Source organism: Neoarius graeffei, chromosome 6, assembly GCF_027579695.1.
Source record: "Neoarius graeffei isolate fNeoGra1 chromosome 6, fNeoGra1.pri, whole genome shotgun sequence".
NCBI classification, from domain to species: Eukaryota; Metazoa; Chordata; class Actinopteri; order Siluriformes; family Ariidae; genus Neoarius; species Neoarius graeffei.
In genome coordinates, this window is record NC_083574.1 from 26446155 (window position 1) to 26467275 (window position 21121).

The 21121-nt window shown below is 41.6% G+C and overlaps 1 protein-coding gene across 8 annotated transcripts in view; it reads left to right on the top strand.

Moving 5' to 3' along the window:
* Positions 1-21121, top strand: part of cdon (cell adhesion associated, oncogene regulated) — a 382189-nt gene that overhangs the window by 44314 nt on the left and 316754 nt on the right. For 4 of the 8 annotated variants that reach the window (XM_060923509.1, XM_060923515.1, XM_060923516.1 and 1 more), the window contains exons 2-3: positions 12576-12705; positions 15303-15354. The exons of 2 other annotated variants lie outside the window; for them this stretch is intronic. The gene's annotated coding sequence lies outside the window, so the exon portion shown is untranslated. The remainder of the gene's footprint in view (positions 1-12575; positions 12706-15302; positions 15355-21121) is intronic. 2 more of the 8 variants (XM_060923510.1, XM_060923514.1) reach the window with 1 other exon arrangement.

A 21121-nucleotide genomic window follows, 5' to 3' on the forward strand; every position in this document is an offset into this window, starting at 1 on the left:
GTTTTTTTAATCAATAGTTTTTCAGTAATAACTTCGCAACAAAAACCTAAAAACACCGCAACTTTCATCGTAATTTTTTGGAAAACCCCGCAACATCAGACATTTTAGCCCGCGACAATCACGAAAAAGGCCCACGAAATCCTGGGGGGACTGAAAAATGAATCGCCTGCTTTCTATGAAAACTTCTGGACCCGTCTTGTGTCTTCTTTTCTTCTCTTGTGAATCTTTGTATTGTCCTGTCATCTGATTTTAATAAAAAGTAATACAAGACATGGTTTTATTTTGAATTCCTATTCCACATAGATCCATCATTTTTTTGTCTGCTAATGTACACTTTTTTTGGGGGGGAGGGGGGTTGCTCAAAAGTCTACTCTTTGTAGACTCATGATAATGATGAAAATTATGGATGACCACTAATGAGGTAAAGAAGAACCCTAGAGTGACAGTGAAAGACTTGAAGATATCATTAGAACTGGCTAACATCTCTGTTCATGATTCAACAATGCGCAAAACATTGAACAAGAAAGGAGTCCATTGCAGGACACCAAGAAGGAAGCCACTGCTGTCAAAAAAGAACATTGCTGCATGCCTGAATTTTGCAAAAGAGCACTTGGACACTCCACAATGGTACTGGGAAAATGTTTTGTGGAGTGATGAAACCATAATTGAACTATTTGGGAGGAACAAGCAGAACTCCATTTTGGCGTAAAAAGGCACTGCATATTAACATCAAAACATCGTCCCTACAGTAAAGTATGGTGGAGGGAACATCATGATTTGGGCCTGCTTTGCTGCGTCAGGGCCTGGACAGCTTGCCATCATTGAGGGGAAAATGAATTCCCAAATTTATCAACAGATTCTCCAGGATAATGTGAGGGTGTCTGTCCGTCAACTGAAGCTCAGAAGAGGCTGGGTGATGCAACAGGACAATGACCCCAAACATCGCAGCAAATCCACAGCACAATTGTTTCAGAAGAACAAAATCCACCTTTTGGAGTGGCCTAGTCAGAGCCCAGATCTCAATCCTATTGAGATGCTGTGGAATGACTTGAAGACAGCCATACACAGAAGACAACCCAAGAATATGGAAGAGTTAAGGCAGTTCTGCAGGGAAGAATGGGCTAAAATCCCCCCTGCACATTGTGCAGGTCTGATCTGAAGTTACAGGAAATGCCTGGTTGAGGTCATTGCTGCCAAAGGAGGGTTAACCAGTTATTAAATCCAAAGGTTCACTTACTTTTTCCACCACTACTGTAAATGTTGAATGCACTTGTATAATAAAGTCATGAAAAAGTAGAATTTTTTGTGTGTTATTGGCTTAAGCTCATTGTGTATATCAGTACCTGTGACTTGGATGAAGATCAGATCACTTTTTATTACCAATTCATGCAGAAAACCAGATAATTCTAAAGGGTTCACATACTTTTTACTGTGACTGTAATTGTTGTTTAGATATTGTACATTATTCAATCATTACACTACATTAGTCATTTAGCTGACGTTTTTATTCAAAGCGACTAACAATAAGTGCATGTAGCCTCGATAGCCAAGAGAATCCAAGAGTGACCAGTGCTGAAGTACTAGTGTAAACAAATATCCTACAAACACCATCCAATATCTGGAATGATCAGGGGTAGGTTTCCTGATAACGTTGCCCTTTAGAGCTAAAGAGAGAGTTGAGAGACTCTCTTAAGCAATGAACATTATCTCTGTATGTGGTTTTCCCGAACTCGCTCATAAAAAGGAGTCTAAAGAGCAACAGGACGAAGAGCGTCTTTGCAGTGCATGTCCCCGATATAGGCATTAGTAGTTGCTAAAGACACTCGTACTGTCGTTGCTGAAGGCATAAGTAGTTGCTAAATCCAGTCGATAAGGCCACATGGCATTCGTTTTTAACCAAAATCTAATGACATATAAAGTGTTTAAAATAAGATAATATATAGTATCATCTGGAAGCATTACATATATAATGTGGCAATTAATTAATTAAACTATTTCACATTTTTGGCATATTTTTTTATTCCAAATGTGTTTTTAATTAAATGAACAAAGACAAAAGAATAAGCAAATAACAAGCTAAATAATTAGGTAAATGTGTTCCCCGTGCTCATTTCACTGTTACCCCTCGATCATGCAGTCAGAATTATTTCAACTGTTATCCACAATGCCAAGTGGGCAATGTTCTCCCTTATAAGTGCTTGTGCACACACAGAGAGAGAGAGAGAGAGAGAGAGAGAAGTTTTGACCTGTGTGTAGTGTGTACCTCAGGAGGTTGAATTGACCTCCTTTTATACATAGATCAAAACCTCTCTCTCTCTTGCGCATGCACACACACAATGTTGGAGGTGCAGAAATGTCTCATTTATGACATTAAATTAGTTAATCACTTGTCTAATAGAGTTAAATTTGATTAAAATGTGATATCAGTGTGACATTATGATATCCATGCGTAATTCCATAACATATTGAAATATATTCATAATGTTTTGCATATATTTATTTACTAGTTAACTCGATATACAAGGAAAATAATTGAACACCATTAGCAGATTCAACACCAGTCTCCACCCACTGACTGTGAGAGCACCTTGGCAGCGCATACGCATTCTGTCAATTCGGCTGTGAGGAGACACTCTTTGTTTTGAATGAGCGGTGTCTCGTAAATTCCAAGCAAACTAAAGGACTACTTGGGCTACGATGTTGTTCGGGAAAACCACTTTAGCTTGACGATGGATCTTAAGAGGTAATTTAAGACTCTCTTGGCCTTCAGAGGCTTTCAGGAAACCCAGCCCAGGATAGTTAAGAAGTTGAAGAAGCTTGGACAAATACATAGACAAGGAATTATTTAAGTATGGTATGTTTATTGTTTCCAAAGTTTGACAGCATTTGCATCTGCATTAAAATGGTTAGCCTATGCTTCTCTCCTAGCTTTTGCTTCTTGAGCCTATATGAGAGACATCATGGTACAGTAGGCTGGTAGAGTTCTATTAGATTAGAGCTAGGTGCTTATGGTTTATATGGTTATGGTATTTGGCAGACACTTTTGTCCAAAGCGACTTACAATATATAAACACTACATTATTAGTGAACCAATTGTTAGGACTAGGACTGTTTTGGCCTCTAGAGGCCGCTGTTATTTCCTTTTCATGTCGTGTTTATTTTGGCCTCTAGAGGCCGCCACTGTTCCTGTGTTTTGTGTTTGTGTTAATTGCCTAATTATCTTCACCTGTGTCCTTAATTAGTTTGTCTATTTATACCCCTGAGTTCAGTCCTCTTGTCACGGAGTCTTTGTGCTGTTATGTTTATCTCCAGTTTCCTTTGTACTGTGTTTTTTGATCTTCTTAGCTTTTGTATTTTTGCACTTTGCTTTTCTTTTGGATTATACTCTTTGGTTTTTTTTTTTGTCTTTTGTTTTGCCCTGTATATAGTGTATATAGTTTAAATAAACCTTTTGATTCTTTTTCTACTTCCGCCTCACGCCTCTGCATTTGAGTCATCCCCCTGGTGGCCTAGTGGGGGTTTGCTGGATTATCACACCAACGAACCAGGTTCGAATCCCAGCAAAACCCTAACACCAATAAAATAATACAATCTCTCTACTCTGACATAACCTACCTTCCGGATGATAGCTGCTGCATGAGTGCAGAATTTACTTTTTTTTTGGTCTGGCTAGGCTCAACCTCAGCCTTTAAGCAAACAAACTCACCCTCTTTTTTAACACATCCATCCATCCGTTATCTGTAGCCACTTATCCTGTCCAGGGTCGCAGGCAAGCTGGAGCCTATCCCCCTCTCCTGGACAAGTCACCAGGTCATCACAGGGTTAACACAGAGAGACAAACAACCATTCACATTCACACCTACGGTCAATTTAGAGCCACCAATTAGCCTAACCTGCATGTCTTTGGACTGTGGGGGAAACCCAAGCACCCGGAGGAAACCCACACAAACATGCACAAGAACATGCAACCTCCACACAGAAAGGCCCTTGTCAGCTGCTGGGCTCGAACCCAGGACCTTCTTGCTGTGAGGCAACAGCACTAACCAGTACACCATCGTGCCACCCTCTTTTACACATAATTTTGCCAATTTTATAATTGTGTAGATAATTGTATGCCTCTGTGCTTTTGTAGTTCCTTAGCTCCTCACCATCAACGCCCTCACTAAGAATAAAATAATTAACAGTGTCAGTGTAGGTGATGTTGGGCCACAACTTCATGTTGTCTGTCCATTCTGTAAGAGTGGATGGATGGGGCACTTTGATTGATTCTTAGTTGGTGGAGCGATTTGTCTGGTTAATTCCGATAACGAACGAGACTCCGGCATGCTAAATAGTTACGCGGCCCCTCGCGGCCGGCGTCCCAAACTTCTTAGAGGGACAAGTGGCGTTCAGCCACGCGAGATGGAGCAATAACAGAGCACGTCAGAAAATGGGATCCGATGTCTTTTAGTCACCTTTGATCTTACCTACTTAAAGGTCAACACAGTGGATCGGAAGAAAGATCCCGGCTTCTGCTATGACACAGCAATGAATCATGGGTACGGTCAGAGTTCAGGAAAGTTGTGTGCTGTGTCCGAAATCACTCTCTCATTCACTACTCCCTACTCATTATCTAGGGAATTCTATTTAAAGGACTATATTTACTTTTAGCTATCGGTGACCAACACCAGATATCTGTTTCGAGCGACTTTCTCTAACGCATAACATCCCAGATGACATAGCGAGACCGCCGGGCTCTCCGTGGATTGTTGTCGGGTCTAGGAGGCGACGCAGACGGAGGAGGGAGAAGAAGCAGAAGCGGGGCTGCAGGTCCGGTGCTATGCTAAGGCTAAGAAAACAACCACACAAGCCACCTCTACCGAGCCTGTATCTCTCCAATGCTAGATCCCTGGTACATAAAACGGATGATCTGGAATTACAACTCGCTGGAAATCGCTATGTTCGGGACTGCTGTGTTTTAATTATCACAGAAACCTGGCTTCATCCGGAAATACCCGATGTTAGCTTGCAGCTAGCAGGCCGCACTCTGCTCCGCTGGGATAGAAATGGGAACTCCGGTAAGAGTAGAGGAGGGTGGCTCTGTATTTACGTGCATGACAATTGGTGTAACAACGGAACAATTATAGATAAACACTGTTCCCCAGACCTTGAGGACATGTCTGTAAGATGCCGGCCTTTTTTTCTACTGAGAGAACTGACTGTGGTGATTGTCACAGCTGTGTACATTCCACCTGATGCCAGTGTAAACACAGCACTCTCTCTCCTGCTGAACACCGTTAACAAACAGCAGCGGGCCCACCCTGATGGTGTTCACATAATCGCAGGAGACTTTAGACTTTACAACTTGAAGACTGTATTGCCGAAGTTTTACCAACATGTTAAGTGTTCTACTAGAGGGGAGAACACTCTGGATCATGTTTACTCCAACATCAAGCATGCGTACAGAGCCATACCCCTCCCCCACCTCGGCCAGTCAGATCATCTTTCCCCCCTGCTCTCCCCAGCCTTCACCCCCCTCAGATGCAGAGCCAGGCCCACCACAAGGACTATCACAACCTGGCCTGACAATGCACTCTCCAAACTACAGGACTGCTTGAAACAGACAGACTGGGACTTATTTGAACACCAGGAGCTGGAGACATTCACAAAAGCAGTGCTGGACTATGTCAAGTTCTGCATCGGGAATGTGACGGTGGATAAAAACATCCGGGTCTTCCCAAACCAGAAACCCTGGATGACCAGCCAGGTCCGCTCACTCCTCAGGGCTCGTGATGCTGCCTTCAGGTCAAGTGATAGAGCTCTGTACAGAGCTGCTCGAGCTGATCTGAAAAGAGGCATAAATAAAGCCAAGGCGGACCACAGGCTGCGCATAGAATCCCACCTGTCTAGCAACAACACACGGGAGGTGTGGCAGGGCATTCAGGACATCACAAACTTCAGAGACTGTGATGCGCCAACAGGAGACTGGAGTGCACTGCTAGCAGAGGAGCTAAATCGCTTCTTTGCTCGCTTTGAAACATCTCAGCAGCACTCATCTGCTCCTGCCCTGCCCCCACCACCACACAGTTCCTACACCACTCCTTTCACTGTACAGGAGCACGATGGCAGACGGGTGCTCCTGGCAGTGAACCCCAAGAAAGCTGCCGGCCCAGATGGTGTACCTGGTAAGGTGCTCAGAGCGTGCGCCCACCAGCTCGCCCCTACCTTCACCAGGATCTTTAACCTCTCCCTGGCTCAGGCAGTCATCCCGCCCTGCCTAAAATCAGCTACAATAATCCCAGCGCCAAAGAAGTCTCTCGTCACCAGCCTGAATGATTACCGTCCTGTGGCCCTCACCCTGGTAATCATGAAGTGCTTCTAGAGACTAGTTCTTCAGCACATCAAGGACCACCTCCCCCCAGACTTCGACCCCTACCAGTTCACATATCGCACAAACAGATCCACAGAGGATGCCATCGCCGTAGCTCTCCACTCTGCGCTAAATCACCTGGAGCAGCAGCAGAGCTACGTCCGCATACTCTTTGTGGATTACAGTTCAGCTTTTAATACCATAATCCCGGACATCCTTATTAGAAAACTGGACACTCTCAGCCTCCCCCCTCTCACATGTGCCTGGTTAAAGGACTTTCTTACTAACCGGCCCCAGACTGTGAGACTTGGCCCCCACTTCTCCTCCACCCACACGTTGAGCACCGGCTCTCCACAGGGCTGTGTGCTGAGCCCCCTCCTGTACTGCCTCTACACCCACGACTGTAGTTCGACCCACAACAACAACCTCGTCGTCAAGTTTGCTGACGACACCACAGTGGTCGGACTCATCTCAAAGGGAGACGAGGCAGCCTACAGAGAGGAGGTCCTGAAGTTGGCAGCCTGGTGTTCAGAAAATAACCTCGCTCTGAACACCAAGAAAACCAAAGAGCTCATTGTTGACTTCAGGAAGCACAGCACCGACCTAGCCCCCCTCTACATCAACAATGTGTATGTGGAGAGGGTCCACACCTTCCGGTTTCTCGGCGTCCTCATCTCCGCCGACATTTCCTGGTCAGTAAACATCACAGCAGTCATTAAGAAGGCTCAGCAGTGGCTACACTTCCTGAGAGTCCTCAGGAAGTACAACCTAAACTCCAACCTGCTGCTGACCTTCTACCGCTCATCTATTGAGAGTCTGCTGACGTACTGTATTAGAGTATGGTACGACAGCTGCACTGCTGTAGACAGGGAGAGGCTCCAGAGGGTAGTTAAGGCAGCACAGAAGATCATTGGCTGCCCTCTCCCCTCCCTGATGGACATTTACACCTCCCACTGCCTTAGCAGAGCTAAAAACATTATCAAGGACAGCTCCCACCCTGGCTTTGATCTGTTCGACCTGTTGCCCTCAGGGAGGTGCTACAGGTGCATCAGGACAAAGACGAACCGATTCAAAAATATTTTCTTTCCAAAAGCCATAACCGCCCTGAACTTGGACATGCTCTGACTTTATAGTCTATTTATTTTACTATGTGACTCTCCTCGTTCAATAATTTATAATGTGCAGTACTTTATAAGGGACTCTCTCTGTGCAATACTTTTATAATGTGCAATACCTCACTCCATAATGTGAAACACAACACATTCACCTCACCTCAGGACTGTGCACCTTACATACAGCACACGCACCTCAGGACTGTGCACCTTACACACAACACATACACCTTAAGTCTGTGCACCTACCTTACCTTGCAATACTTCATAAATGTGTAATATTTTATTTTATAATGTGAATCTCTCATGCAATAATTTATAATGTGACTCTCTCTGTGCAATAATTTATATGTGCAATGAGCAATACCTCACTCCATAATGTGTAACACAACACATACACTTCAGGACTGTGCACCTTACCCCCCTTACACACTCCCCCACCCCCCCTTTCCCCACCCCCCTTCCTCTCTCTCTCTCTCCACGCTGTTTTGCACTATTATTGGATATGCTTTAATCTCTTTGTACATGTGTATAGTGACAATAAAGGCATTCTATTCTATTCTATTCTATTCTATTCTAGTCTAGTCTAGTCTATACAGTGAGCTCATTGGTAAAATGAGGGGGGAAAAAGCACTTTCGGACACTACTCTACCGCGCTGTTATTTATGTCATTACTGTCGCACAATTAAAACATGCCAGATCGGTCGGATGGTAGGTTTTCAAAATAATAAATACATGCATGTACAGTGGTGCTTTAAAGTTTGTGAACCCTTTAGAATTTTCTATATTTCTGCATAAATATGACCTAAAACATCATCAGATTTTCACACAAGTCCAAAAAGTAGATAAAGAGAATCCAGTTAAACAAATTAGACAAAAATATTATTCTTGGTCATTTATTTATTGAGGAAAATGATCCAATATGTGTGAGTGGCAAAAGTATGTGAACCTTGAAGATTAGGAAGGTGAAATTAGAGTCAGGTGTTTTCAATCAATGGGATGACAATCAGGTGTGAGTGGACACCCTGTTTTATTTAAAGAACAGGGATCTATCAAAGTCTGATCTTCACAACACATGTTTGTGGAAGTGTATCATGGCATGAACAAAGGAGTTTTCTGAGAACCTCAGAAAAAAACGTTGTTGATGCTCATCAGGCTGGAAAAGGTTACAAAACCATCTCTAAAGAGTTTGGACTCCACCAATCCACAGTCAGACAGATTGTGTACAAATGGAGGAAATTCAAGACCATTGTTACCCTCCCCAGTAGTGGCCGACCAACAAAGATCACTCCAAGAGCAAGGTGTGTAATAGTCGGCGAGGTCATAAAGGACCCCAGGGTAACTTCTAAGCAACTGAAGGCCTCTCTCACATTAGCTAATGTTAATGTTCATGAGTCCACCAATCAGGAGAACACTGAACAACAATGGTGTGCATGACAGGGCTGTAAGGAGACAGCCACTGCTCTCCAAAAAGAATATTGCTGCTCATCTGCAGTTTGCTAAAGATCATGTAGACAAGCCAAAAGGCTATTGGAAAAATGTTTTATGGACAGATGAGACCAAAATATAAATTTTTGGTTTAAATGACCCTAAGCATACAAGTTGTTCTACCAAAGAATGGTTAAAGAAGAATAAAGTTAATGTTTTGGATTGGCCACGTCAAAGTCCTGACCTTAATTGAATTGAAATGTTGTGGAAGGACCTGAAGCAAGCAGTTCATGTGAGGAAACCCACCAACATCCCAGAGTTGATGCTGTCCTGTACGGAGGAATGGGCTAAAATTCCTACAAGCTGGTGTGCAGGACTGATCAACAGTTATCGGAAATGTTTAGTTGCAGTTATTACTGCACAAGGGGGTCACACCAGATACTGAAAGCAAAGGTTCACATACATTTGCCACTCTCAGATATGTAATATTGGATCATTTTCCTCAGTAAATAAATGGCCATGTATAATATTTCTGTCTCATTTGTTTAACTGGGTTCTCTTTATCTACTTTTAGGACTTGTGTGAAAATCTGTTGTTGTTTTCGGTCATATTTATGGAGAAATATAGAAAATTCTAAAGGGTTCACAAACTTTCAAGCACCACTGTATTTTTGTGATAAATACATATTATACTGAGCGTATTTCCCACATTAATAAGTACAAAATATTTTGTGTCTGCTGCATCTTTCAGTTCTTTTAAATCAAGGCTGAATACTTTCTTATTTATCACTGCCTTTTATAAAATCAAATTTAAGGCTTTTGATTAATTCCTCGCTCTGCACTGTAACTTTTATTCTTGTATTTTATGTCTTATTCCATTTTAGCTTCTTTTCTATTCTCTTACTATTTTTAATTGTACTTGCATGTCCATTTATAATGTGTTTCTTCCTCCGTCCATTCACCCCCAATGCACTACAATATCATTGCCATTTTCACACCACAACTTATAAATTTGTCTTGTGCTCATTGTTATAAGGAAAAACAAACTACTGCTATACACAGTCTAAAATACTTAACGGTCCTTATGAAATCAGCAGGACCGCAATGCATGATGGTACATTTTGCTTGGTTAGTGACCATCGGTTTTACACTACTTTTCACGATGCATTGTGGTGAGTCCACTATATATTGTGTAATAATTCTCACTCTACTTTTGGACAGCACTACAAAATGGCGAACTCACTATATTGTCCATTATATAGTGAATAGTGAGTGATTTTTGGACACAGCAGCGGATATTGCCGCGTAATCTGAAAACTCACGAATGGCTTTGAATTTTGCACTTTAGAACTAAACTTTTATTAGAATTAATGAACTTAGAGTTGAGGAAAGGAAAGCAAAGAAAATAAAGGTACTCCAAGAAGGGAACAATTTAATTTTTATTGTAATTTTTTTCGTATTTCCCAAATCGTATTTGCTTTTTGGGCAACCAAACCTCAACTTTTAGTTGCCTGGTCAGTTTTTAGTCACCACTGGCGACTGTGCAACCACCAAGTTTCAACCCTGGTGACGCTGTTTTTTCTCGAAACGTCATTCATTTCAATGGGGGAAAAATTAATGGAAGTGAATGGCAGAAAAGGGATCAACAAAAAGAAAGGAAAAGATGCATATGGGTCAGAACCAATTGCATGTATGTGTCAGGGGGGTTGGCCTGAGGTATCACATGAAGTTTGGTGGGTCTCCAATGAAGTGTGTCCAAGCAGCACAATTTGATTCGTGAGCCCCGCTTATTCTCTATGGGGGGGGAATGACAGGAAAATGACAAGAATGAGAGACAGGTGCATCTACCCAAAAGCTGTATACAAGCACACTACACCGGTTCAGGCTGGATGTGTCAGAGTTGGAATGGTGTCAATATCTTTTTTTTTTTAAGAAGAAGAAAAAACAACTTTATTCTTCACACGTACACTTGTGAAATTCCTCTCTGCATTTAATCCATCTGAAGCAGTGAACACACACATGCGCACACACACATGAGCAATGAGCACACACATACCCAGAGCAGTGAGCAGCCATGCTAACAGCACTCGGGGAGCAGTTGGGGGGTAGGTGCCTCGCTCAAGGGCACTGCAGCCAAAGGCTGCCCAATGTTAACCTAACAAAGAAAAAGACTTTTTGTATTTCACAGGTCTTTGAGTGATGCAGCTTACAGACAATTCACTTGGTGGACTCATGGCCTCTTGGGGAAAACAGGAAAGAGAGTTATTAGTGTGCTTCCTTAGCACAAAGCAGTGTGAAGCACAATACTGTTCTTAAGTTTATTATTATTATTATTATTATTATTATTATTATTAATTCACCTGTTTTTTGGCACTGTTACTCCTACAGCTTTTGAGATATCAACACCGTTATAACTCTGACTTGTCCGCCCTGACTCATGCCACTCTCTCTGTTAATCTACCCAGCACCAGCTGTAGATCATGCAAAAAAACCCTTATAGAGCGCAAAGTGTCATGTTGCGCTGCAAATTGAGCGATTTTAAACCGAGATTTTAGACACCACACACGTGTGTGTGTGTGTATATATATATATATATATATAATTCTCATCTCATTATCTCTAGCCGCTTTATCCTTCTACAGGGTCGCAGGCAAGCTGGAGCCTATCCCAGCTGACTACGGGCGAAAGGCGGGGTACACCCTGGACAAGTCGCCAGGTCATCACAGGGCTGACACATAGACACAGACAACCATTCACACTCACATTCACACCTACAGTCAATTTAGAGTCACCAGTTAACCTAACCTGCATGTCTTTGGACTGTGGGGGAAACCGGAGCACCTGGAGGAAACCCACGTAGACACGGGAAGAACATGCAAACTCCACACAGAAAGGCCCTCGCCGGCCACGGGGCTTGAACCCAGGACCTTCTTGCTGTGAGGCGACAGCGCTAACCACTACACCACCGTGCCGCCATATATATATAAAATCCATATTTTCTCTCTAACCAGAACCAGCACCATGTAGATCATGTGTTAAAAAAAAAGATTTTGCAGCGCGAGGTCTCACGTCTGATCCAGTTTCTGTTGGTGACAGTCTGTTCCAGCTGATCAAGCACACTTGGCATTTTCTCTGTGGAAATACAGTCTAGTTCCAGCTTGTGCTTTCTTTTTAGTATCATTGTGGCATTTATATGATACACAATGAGGCCTACTTATTTAAAAACTGATCAATTTTGTAAAATACTTGTAAAACTAGCAAAACTACGATGTAAACGGAGAATATAAACAGTTGAGTTGCTTCAAGCAACTGCTACATGATGCCATCACATGCGTCGCAGGAAGCCCATCTGACATTTTAAAGACAATTCATTTTTCTCTAACACTATTTGGTCTCCAAAAATGACAGTTTGATTTTTGAAATCTGTGACTACTTTTACTTCAAATAAGTTTGAGAATAAATCCATTGGAGGATCCCTTTAAGAAATCCCCTCATTGTTGAATTGCTTGTTTGGGGGGGGGGGTGATTTAACAACATTCCTGAATCAATACTTTGATTAATTGGATATTAATATCCAATCTTTTGAGGTCAAGGACACTCTTGCCTACCTGTGGCAGAACTGTTTGAGTTTGGTGTTTTGATAACTTTGTTTTTTATTCTTGTTCATTGTTTTGCTGTTGTCATTAGGTGGTGTTGGACTGGGAGCCATTAAAAAAAACCCACAATGTGCATATTTTGCCCACACCTCCAGAACTACTCCAGTGAATCCAGAATGCACAATTTAACGATCTGACCATAAGGATAGAAAGGCTGATATGTAGGTTTACTGAAATCACACTGCCCAAACTGTTTTATGATTTTTGGGCTGCAAGGCAAGAGCTTTACACTTCCAGAGTGACTGAGGGTCCTGGCTCAGGCATGATTTTTAGTGTGTTTTGAACAGGGCTTTGAACCAGAATTTTTTTCCTATTGGTTCGTTCCGAACAGAAACGGAATTTTAACGTTTCCGGTTTTGGTGTTCCACCATTAAATAGACGTTCCCGAACCGGTTAGAACAAAAAAAATTTAGTTCCCGGAATGGTTAATTACGTTCCCTGTCAGCTGTTTAACAAATGGCTATAAAATTATGTCTCTGTCTCATCCAGCTTAAGCCAAATGTAGGCTAATTCTATTACAACCTTCATTAAATAAGACAAGAAATAATTCAAAACAATTATTATTTCAAATGTTGGCGATTTGGATTCTCAGTATGTCTTCCCATCTACACAAACAGAAAAAGTGCCAAAAATGAAAGATAATTCGTTTAGTGTGTTACCAAAGGCTAGTCAGGCCCTATAGAGGGCTACCGCATGACGTCACCGCGCCGCGAGATTTTGTTAGGCGCCATATTGGAAGACCAAGTACACATCTATGCAAGTACATACATACTAGGGGTGGGCAAAAATATAGATATGGCGATATATCGCGATACTTTGTCTTCCGATTCAATATCGATACTCAAAATTTGAATATCGAGATTTTTTCAAATAATAAATCATGTTTCAGACGGGTTGTAAATCCAGTACGACTTCCGCACCTCTGCTCCGCAAGGTGTCGCTGTGCCGCTACCTCACTGCAAGGCACTCTTCGTCTTCTCTTTTTTTCCCGGCGGTTGCAGTGAGGAAAAAAAACAAGCAAGCATGGCTGTTAACGTAAACCTAGAGACGCTGCCGAACTTTAAGGCAGATGTTTGGAGGCACTTTGGATTCCAAAGGAAAGGAGAAAAAAAAAAGTGAGATGGACAAAGAGTACGCACTTTGCAAAACCTGTTTCGCTCCAATTAGATATTCAATTTCTACTGCAGGTGACATAATCAGCTCTCAGAGGAGCTGTCTCACCTCTGAGCATGCTGACCAGTTGCTCTTCCTGAAGAAGAACATGCAGTTTTGAAATGTGTGCTCACAGTACAGGTTTGGATTAAACTTTACACAAGTACTAAGCACAAGTTAAATGTTCTCAGGTATATGTTCTCAAGTTTACAAAGAACAAATTGATATTAGTGTTAGCACTGAAATGTATGTGCAGTCTGCAGTGCAAGTTTTAAGTTTTCATAAAACAATTTGATTCTGCTTGTTAAGCAGCACTGATGTGTCCATGCTTACAGAAAAGTTGAGAATACTAGCACAGAAATGGGAATTTTCTGTATGTTGTAGTGAAGCAACTCTTGGTTTTGCCAGCAGTGGAATAGAGACAAATATATGTCTGGCAAGAGTGTGTAGTTATGTATGTGAAATGTAATTTTACAATGGTCAATAAATTCTGATTTTCTTCAGTGACACAGATATCGTGATGTGGTTGAAATTTCTTGCAATATATCGATTATCGCTGAATCGCTGTACCGTGATATTATCGTTATCGTGGGCAAAATATCGCCATAGTATCGTATCGTGAGGTATCTGGTGATACCCAGCCCTAATACATACATACATACATACATACATACATACATAAAACAAACTACACCTGAAATGTAGCCAGGGCCGGTTCTGCCCTAATCTGGACCTGGGTGCAACATCGCGCAACCCCCCCCCCAAAAAAAAAAAAAAAAACAGTCTAAATCAGGACAACCATCACATAACTATAACTATAAACATTTTATATCAACTATTTTAACTAAATGGGCTATAATAAATAAGCCTGCAGGCAGCCACGGCGGGCTGCCTCAGAAAAGTAACCATTCAATGACACAACTGAAGGCCTGCAGCCACAGCAGACTGCCTTAAAAAGTAATCATTTGTCCTACCATAAAACTCGTTTTGCATTTTCTGCGTCCTTTTTTGTATTTTTGATCCTCCGTTTATTTTCTTTCCTTTTCTGAAAACCCGATTTGTGTCCAGACATTTTGTTCTGCTACCAACGAACTAACTTGTCAGGTCTCGTCTCTCGAGCCCGCGATGATTCCCGTGGGAAGGGCAACAATTGATACATTTTTACAAACAGCCAATAGGGAGGTTGCAACATTCAGGCTCTTCTTTGCTCAGACACTCAGTAATGCACTTATTCACTTATTATCACGTGGAGACGTGATAGTAGTCCACCTTCCCGCTCTCTCCATTCAGTCAGCGAACGTCACACAGGAAGTGAACCCCAGCGGGTCATAGAAACTTGCGCAGGAGAAGAATGACTTTTTTATTTGTAGGCTACGGAAACTTTGAGGAACGAAATAAAAACCGGTATTAACCGGTTACCATTATTTTTAATAAGCGTTTCTGTTCCGGAACATAAAAAATAATAAAGTTTCTGGTTTCGTTTCTGTTCCATGTGAAATAGAAAAAGTTCCCGGTTTTCGTTCCTTGAACCGGTTCAAAGCCCTGGTTTTGAAGGAGAGCAATTTGGGTTTCTTAACCTGTTTGACATGGTGTGTTTTTGTTTCAGATATCAAATTTTTCCTACTTTTGGAAGTAGACAAACATAAACATACTTACAGGTGAGTGGACTTTAATCATCTCTTTGTAGCATTGCAGTTCTCTCTTTGCTAAATCTATCTCATGGAATTCTGTAGTAACTGTAGTTATACCTGCTGCACAAGAAAGCTATTCAGTATGAGCTTTTCCCACTCAACAGAAAATTCAGAGTTACCTGAATGTGAGCATTTCGGGCCTTTGCTTCTTGGAACTATCTGTGTGGAGACTCAGTGTCAACTTGTTTATGCTTTCCACATGTTTCAAAGCACAGATTTTAATATATGTCTCTACTCTGGGAGTGCTTTTGGTCAGGCGCCAGGGACCAATCGGCGAGAGACTGAGCAGAGTCTGTTGTGTTTGCTGTATGGTTGTCTCGGTTACCATAGTTAGAAAGAGGTGATGGAGTCCAGGAAGATTGGGAAAAGCTGGGGCCTGGAGTGAGAGAGAAAGAGAGCTGGGAAATGGATGTTGAATGGAAAGCCATGGGCTGGGTCCAACTTTTAATCAACATGACTGCCGTCCTATCATAGTCAACAATCAATGTGATATGCGGTAATGGAGTAGATTGGCTGAATAAATGAACAATGGATTCCTTTTTTTAAGAGAGAAGGACATTGAGAGTAAAAACCCCAAAGTTACTTTAATCTGAGGTTTTTTTTATTATTATTATTCCTGCTAGCTGCTCTCATAGCCTGTGGAATGTGAATAGTCAGATTCCCCTGGCAACTCAAACATGAAAACACACACACGCTTGTTCTTCCATGGCCAGTGAACTATGAATCCGATGCATTTGACATTAGCCCTTTTTACACAAAGATCCTGCAATATGCCAGCTTTGGTTTCCATCCAGCCGTTTCAGCAATGATCTGTGGTTTACCCTCCTTATGGAGGGTGTTTACACACGAGGTGTGTAATGATTCGCCCAATTCACGATTCAATTCAATTTAAGATATTAGGTTCACGATTCAATTTTCTCTCAATATTTTTGAAAAAAAGAAAATATCAAAAAATTCAGAATATACTAGTGCATCTCAAACAATTTGAATATTGTGAAAAAATTCCATATTTTCCATCAGTTAAAGAGAACATTTAAAATATGTCCACAAAAACTAAAATGCTTCAAGCATTTTTCTATTTTACTTTTGATAATTATGGCCAACAGTGCAAAAAATAAATAAATAAGTAAATTAAAAAAAAATATTTTATATATGAGTGTGTGTGTGTGTGTGTGTGTATGTGTGTGTGTGTGTGTGTGTGTGTGTGTGTATATATATATATATATATATATATATATATATATATATATATATATATATATATATATAAACGTCTGGGGACTGAGGAGACAAGTTGCTCAAGTTTAGGTATATGAATGTTAACCCATTCTTGTTTAATGTAGGATTCTAGTTGCTCAACTGTCTTAGGTCCTTTTTGTCTTATCTTCTGTTTTATGATGCGCCAAATGTTTTCTATGGGTGAAAGATCTGGACTGCAGGCTGGCCAGTTCAGTACCTGGACCCTTCTTCTACGCAGCCAAGATGCTGTAATTGATGCAGTATGTGGTTTGGCATTGTCATGTTGGAAAATGCAAGGTCTTCCCTGAAAGAGACGTCGTCTGGATGGGAGCATATGTTGCTGTAGAACCTGGATATACCTTTCAGCTTTGATGGTGTCTTTCCAGATGTGTAAGCTACCCATGCCACACCATCAGAGATGCAGGCTTCTGAACTGAGCGCCGATAACAACTTGGGTCGTCCTTCTCCTCTTTAGTCCGAATGACATGGCGTCCCTGATTTCCATAAAGAACTTCAAATTTTGATTCATCTGACCACAGAACAGTTTTCCACTTTGCCACAGTCCATTTTAAATGAGCCTTGGCCCAGAGAAGACGTCTGTGCTTCTGGATCATGTTTAGATACGGCTTCTTCTTTGAACTATAGAGTTTTAGCTGGCAACTGCGGATGGCATGGTGAATTGTGTTCACAGATAATGTTCTCTGGAAATATTCCTGAGCCCATTTTGTGATTTCCAATTAGGGCTGAACGATCTATCGTTTTCGACCGAAAATCGTGATCTCAGACAACACGATTTTGGGATCGTCAAAGCCGCGTTTTTTCTCAGTGCTCCTAAACTGACCCATGTTTTGTTTCGTCAATAAATTGTCCTCATTTTTTACACTACAGACAAAAAAAAATACATCTATGTGTTCAGGAAAGCCTTGTGGCACTCAGTGTGAAAGAATTTTGTGAATATCTCCTTCCGTTTTCGTGTAAATCCCCGTTGTTTGGAGGGAGCACTCTGAGGACAAACTGCACTTTCTGTGCGCGGGTGGGGGAGGGGCTGCTCGCTCTCACACACACACACACACACACACATGAGGGAGGGACTGCTCGCTCTCACACACACAGGAGAGAGGGGCTGCTCGCTCTCACACACACAGGAGGGAGGGGTTGCTCGCTCTCACACACACGAGGGAGGGACACAGACACAGGCTTGTAGCCTCATGGCAAATCATACATTCACACTACAGTTCAGCTCCTGCGCGCACTGCATCACTCTCACAATTTCCCACAGGGGAATTGTTGGCTCTAGTTATAATTTATAATGCTTATGTACATTCTTTTACAAAAGTGCAATATTTTGATGCTGCTGAGCCATTGATCAGCCTTTTTTTATGTCTGATATGTTGTAAATGGGAAAAGTAAAAGAAGCAAAAGTTTACTTAAGAAAGATGGCTCTCTTTTTATTTTTATTTTAAGTTATTATAACTTGTTTCTCAGGCACTCAATGTTAATAAACAGGCCTACATTTGAAATCTGTTGACCTCAGTTTTCATTCTTGCATTAGCTTTGTTATTCATTGTATTAATTAATTTGCACTGAAACTTGATTTAAAGAAAAAAAAATCGTGGTTGAAATCGAAATCGCAATATCTGCCAGAAAAATCGCAATTCAATTTTTTCTTAAAATCGTTCAGCCCTATTTCCAATACAGAAGCATGTAGGGGTGGGTATTGCCAAGGACCTCACGATACGATACGCATCACGATACTTGAGTCACGATACGATATTGCGATATTCTACATAGTTCACTGAAAAATGTAAAATGCATTATGCATCTTAAAAGGACATAGTTGTATGTACATCAGATGATAGTGATAATTCATGGGACAAACTGAATTAAAACAATGTAATTCAAATTATCCATGCCATTTTATTGTAATTATATAAGCCCAAGTTACAACATATTTGCAGGAACAACACACTGTCTGAAACACATCGAAAAGTGCAGTGTGCATCTTAGTCTCCCTGAGCACAATTATGAAACAAAGTGCAGTGTGGGTCAGTGTCCACACACTGAAACTGAATTGAAACCTCAGTGAATCATGTTTCTTCTGAACTTAGAGTAAATACTCAAAATAAAATGCAGTGTCTCACACACACTAAAATTGAAAATGCAAAATAAAAGTGCAGCTTCTTGCCTTTGGCCTTAAATGACAAAATTAAGTTCACAGTTACAGTAAGTCACATATCACTGAAGTAGATGGGAGGACTTTGGCGCTGTCCAGTGTAGTTTGCTTCGGGTCGGGTTTCGGTGGCTCCGGCTGAGCTAATATGTCAGGGTGGTGTCATGCTAAGTAAGTTCGCAAGTTTGTTGTGTTACCTGAATATCTAATTGGAGCGAAACAGGTTTTGCAAAGTGCGTGCTCTTTGTCCAGCTCACTGTTTTTTTTTCTCCTTTCCTTTGGAATCCAAAGTACCTCCAAACATCTGGCTTAAAGTTCGGCGGCGTCTCTAGGTTTACGTTAACAGCCATGCTTGCTTGTTTTTTTTTCCTCACTGCAACCGCCGGGGAAAAAAGAGAAGACGAAGAGTGCCTTGCAGTGAAGTAGCGGCACAGCGACACCTCGCGGAGCGGAGGTGCTGAAGTCGTACTGGATTTACAACCCGTCTGAAACATGATTTATTATTTGAAAAAAATATCGATATTCAAATTTTGAGTATCGATATTGAATCGGAAGACAAAGTATCACGATATATCGCCATATCGATATTTTTGCCCACCCCTAGAAGCATGCCTGTATGTGATGCAGTGCCGTCTAAGGGCCCGAAGATCACAGGCACCCAGTATGGTTTTCCGGCCTTGACCCTTACGCACAGAGATTCTTCCAGATTCTCTGAATCTTTTGATAATGTTATGCACTGTCGATGATGATCTGTTCAAACTCTTTGCAATTTTACACTGTCGAACTCATTTCTGATATTGCTTCACTATTTGTCAGCGCAGAATTAGGGGGATTGGTGATCCTCTTCCCATCTTTACTTCTGAGAGCCGCTGCCACTCCAAGATGCTCTTTTTATACCCAGTCATGTTAATTGCCAATTGACAATTGACCTAATGAGTTGCAATTTGGTCCTCCAGCTGTTCCTTTTTTGTACCTTTAACTTTTCCAGCCTCTTATTGCCCCTGTCCCAACTTTTTTGAGATGTGTTGCTGTCATGAAATTTCAAATGAGCCAATATTTGGCATGAAATTTCAAAATGTCTCACTTTCGACATTTGATATGTTGTCTATGCTCTATTATGAATACAATATCAGTTTTTGAGATTTGTAAATTATTGCATTCCGTTTTTATTTACAATTTGTACTTTGTCCCAACTTTTTTGGAATCGGGGTTGTGTGTATATATATATATGTGTGTGTGTGTGTGTGTGTGTGTGTGTGTGTATTTCATTTTGAGTTTGAGTAAAATGGTACAAATACCGTGTATCTCTCGGACTAGTTCAGTACACGCAACCATAATCATGGGGAAGACTGCTGACTTGACAGTTGTCCAGAAGATGATCATTGACACCCTCCATAAGGAGGGTAAACCACAGATCATTGCTGAAAAGGCTGCATGGAAAAGGTGCACAAGCAACAAGGAATGACCGCAGCCTTGAGAGGATTGTCAGAAGTCAATTCAAGAACTTGGGAGAGCTTCACAAGGAGTGGACTGAGGCTGGTGTCAGTGCATCAAGGGTCACCATGCACAGATGTCTTCAGGAAAGGGGCTACAACTGTTGCATTCCTAATATCAAGCCACTCCTGAACTAGAGACAACGTCAGAAGCGTCTTACCAGGGCTGAGAGAATTAACTGGACTGTTGCTCAGTGGTCCAATGTCCTCTTTTCAGATGAAAGTAAATTTTGCATTTCATTTGGAAATCAAGGTCCTAGAGTCTGGAGGAAGAGTGGAGAGGCACAGAATCCAAGGTGTTTGAAGTCCAATATGAAGTTTCCGCAGTCTGTGATGAATTGGGTTGCCATGTCATCTGATGGTGTTGGTCCACTGTGGTTTATCAAGTCTAGAGTCAATGCAGTCATCTGCAAGGAGGTTTTAGAGCACTTCATGCTTAACATCTGCTGATAAGCTTTATGGAGATGCTGATTTCCTTTTCCAACACGACTCAGCACCTGCCCACAGTGCCAAAACTACTACCAAATGGTTTCCTGACCATGATATATTACTGTGCTTGATTGGCCAGCCAACTCTCCTGACCTGAACCCCATAGAGAATCTATGAGGTATTGTCAAGAGGAAGATGAGAAATACCCAACCCAAAAATGTAGACAAGCTGAAGGTCGCTATCAAAGTAACCTGGGCTTCAATAAGACCTCAGCAGTACCACAGGCTGATCGCCTCCATGCCATACCGCATTGATGCAGCAATTCCTGTTAAAGTATTGAGTGTATAAATGAACATACAGAAATGTCCAACTTCTGAAAAGTATTGTAAATCCTTTTTTGATT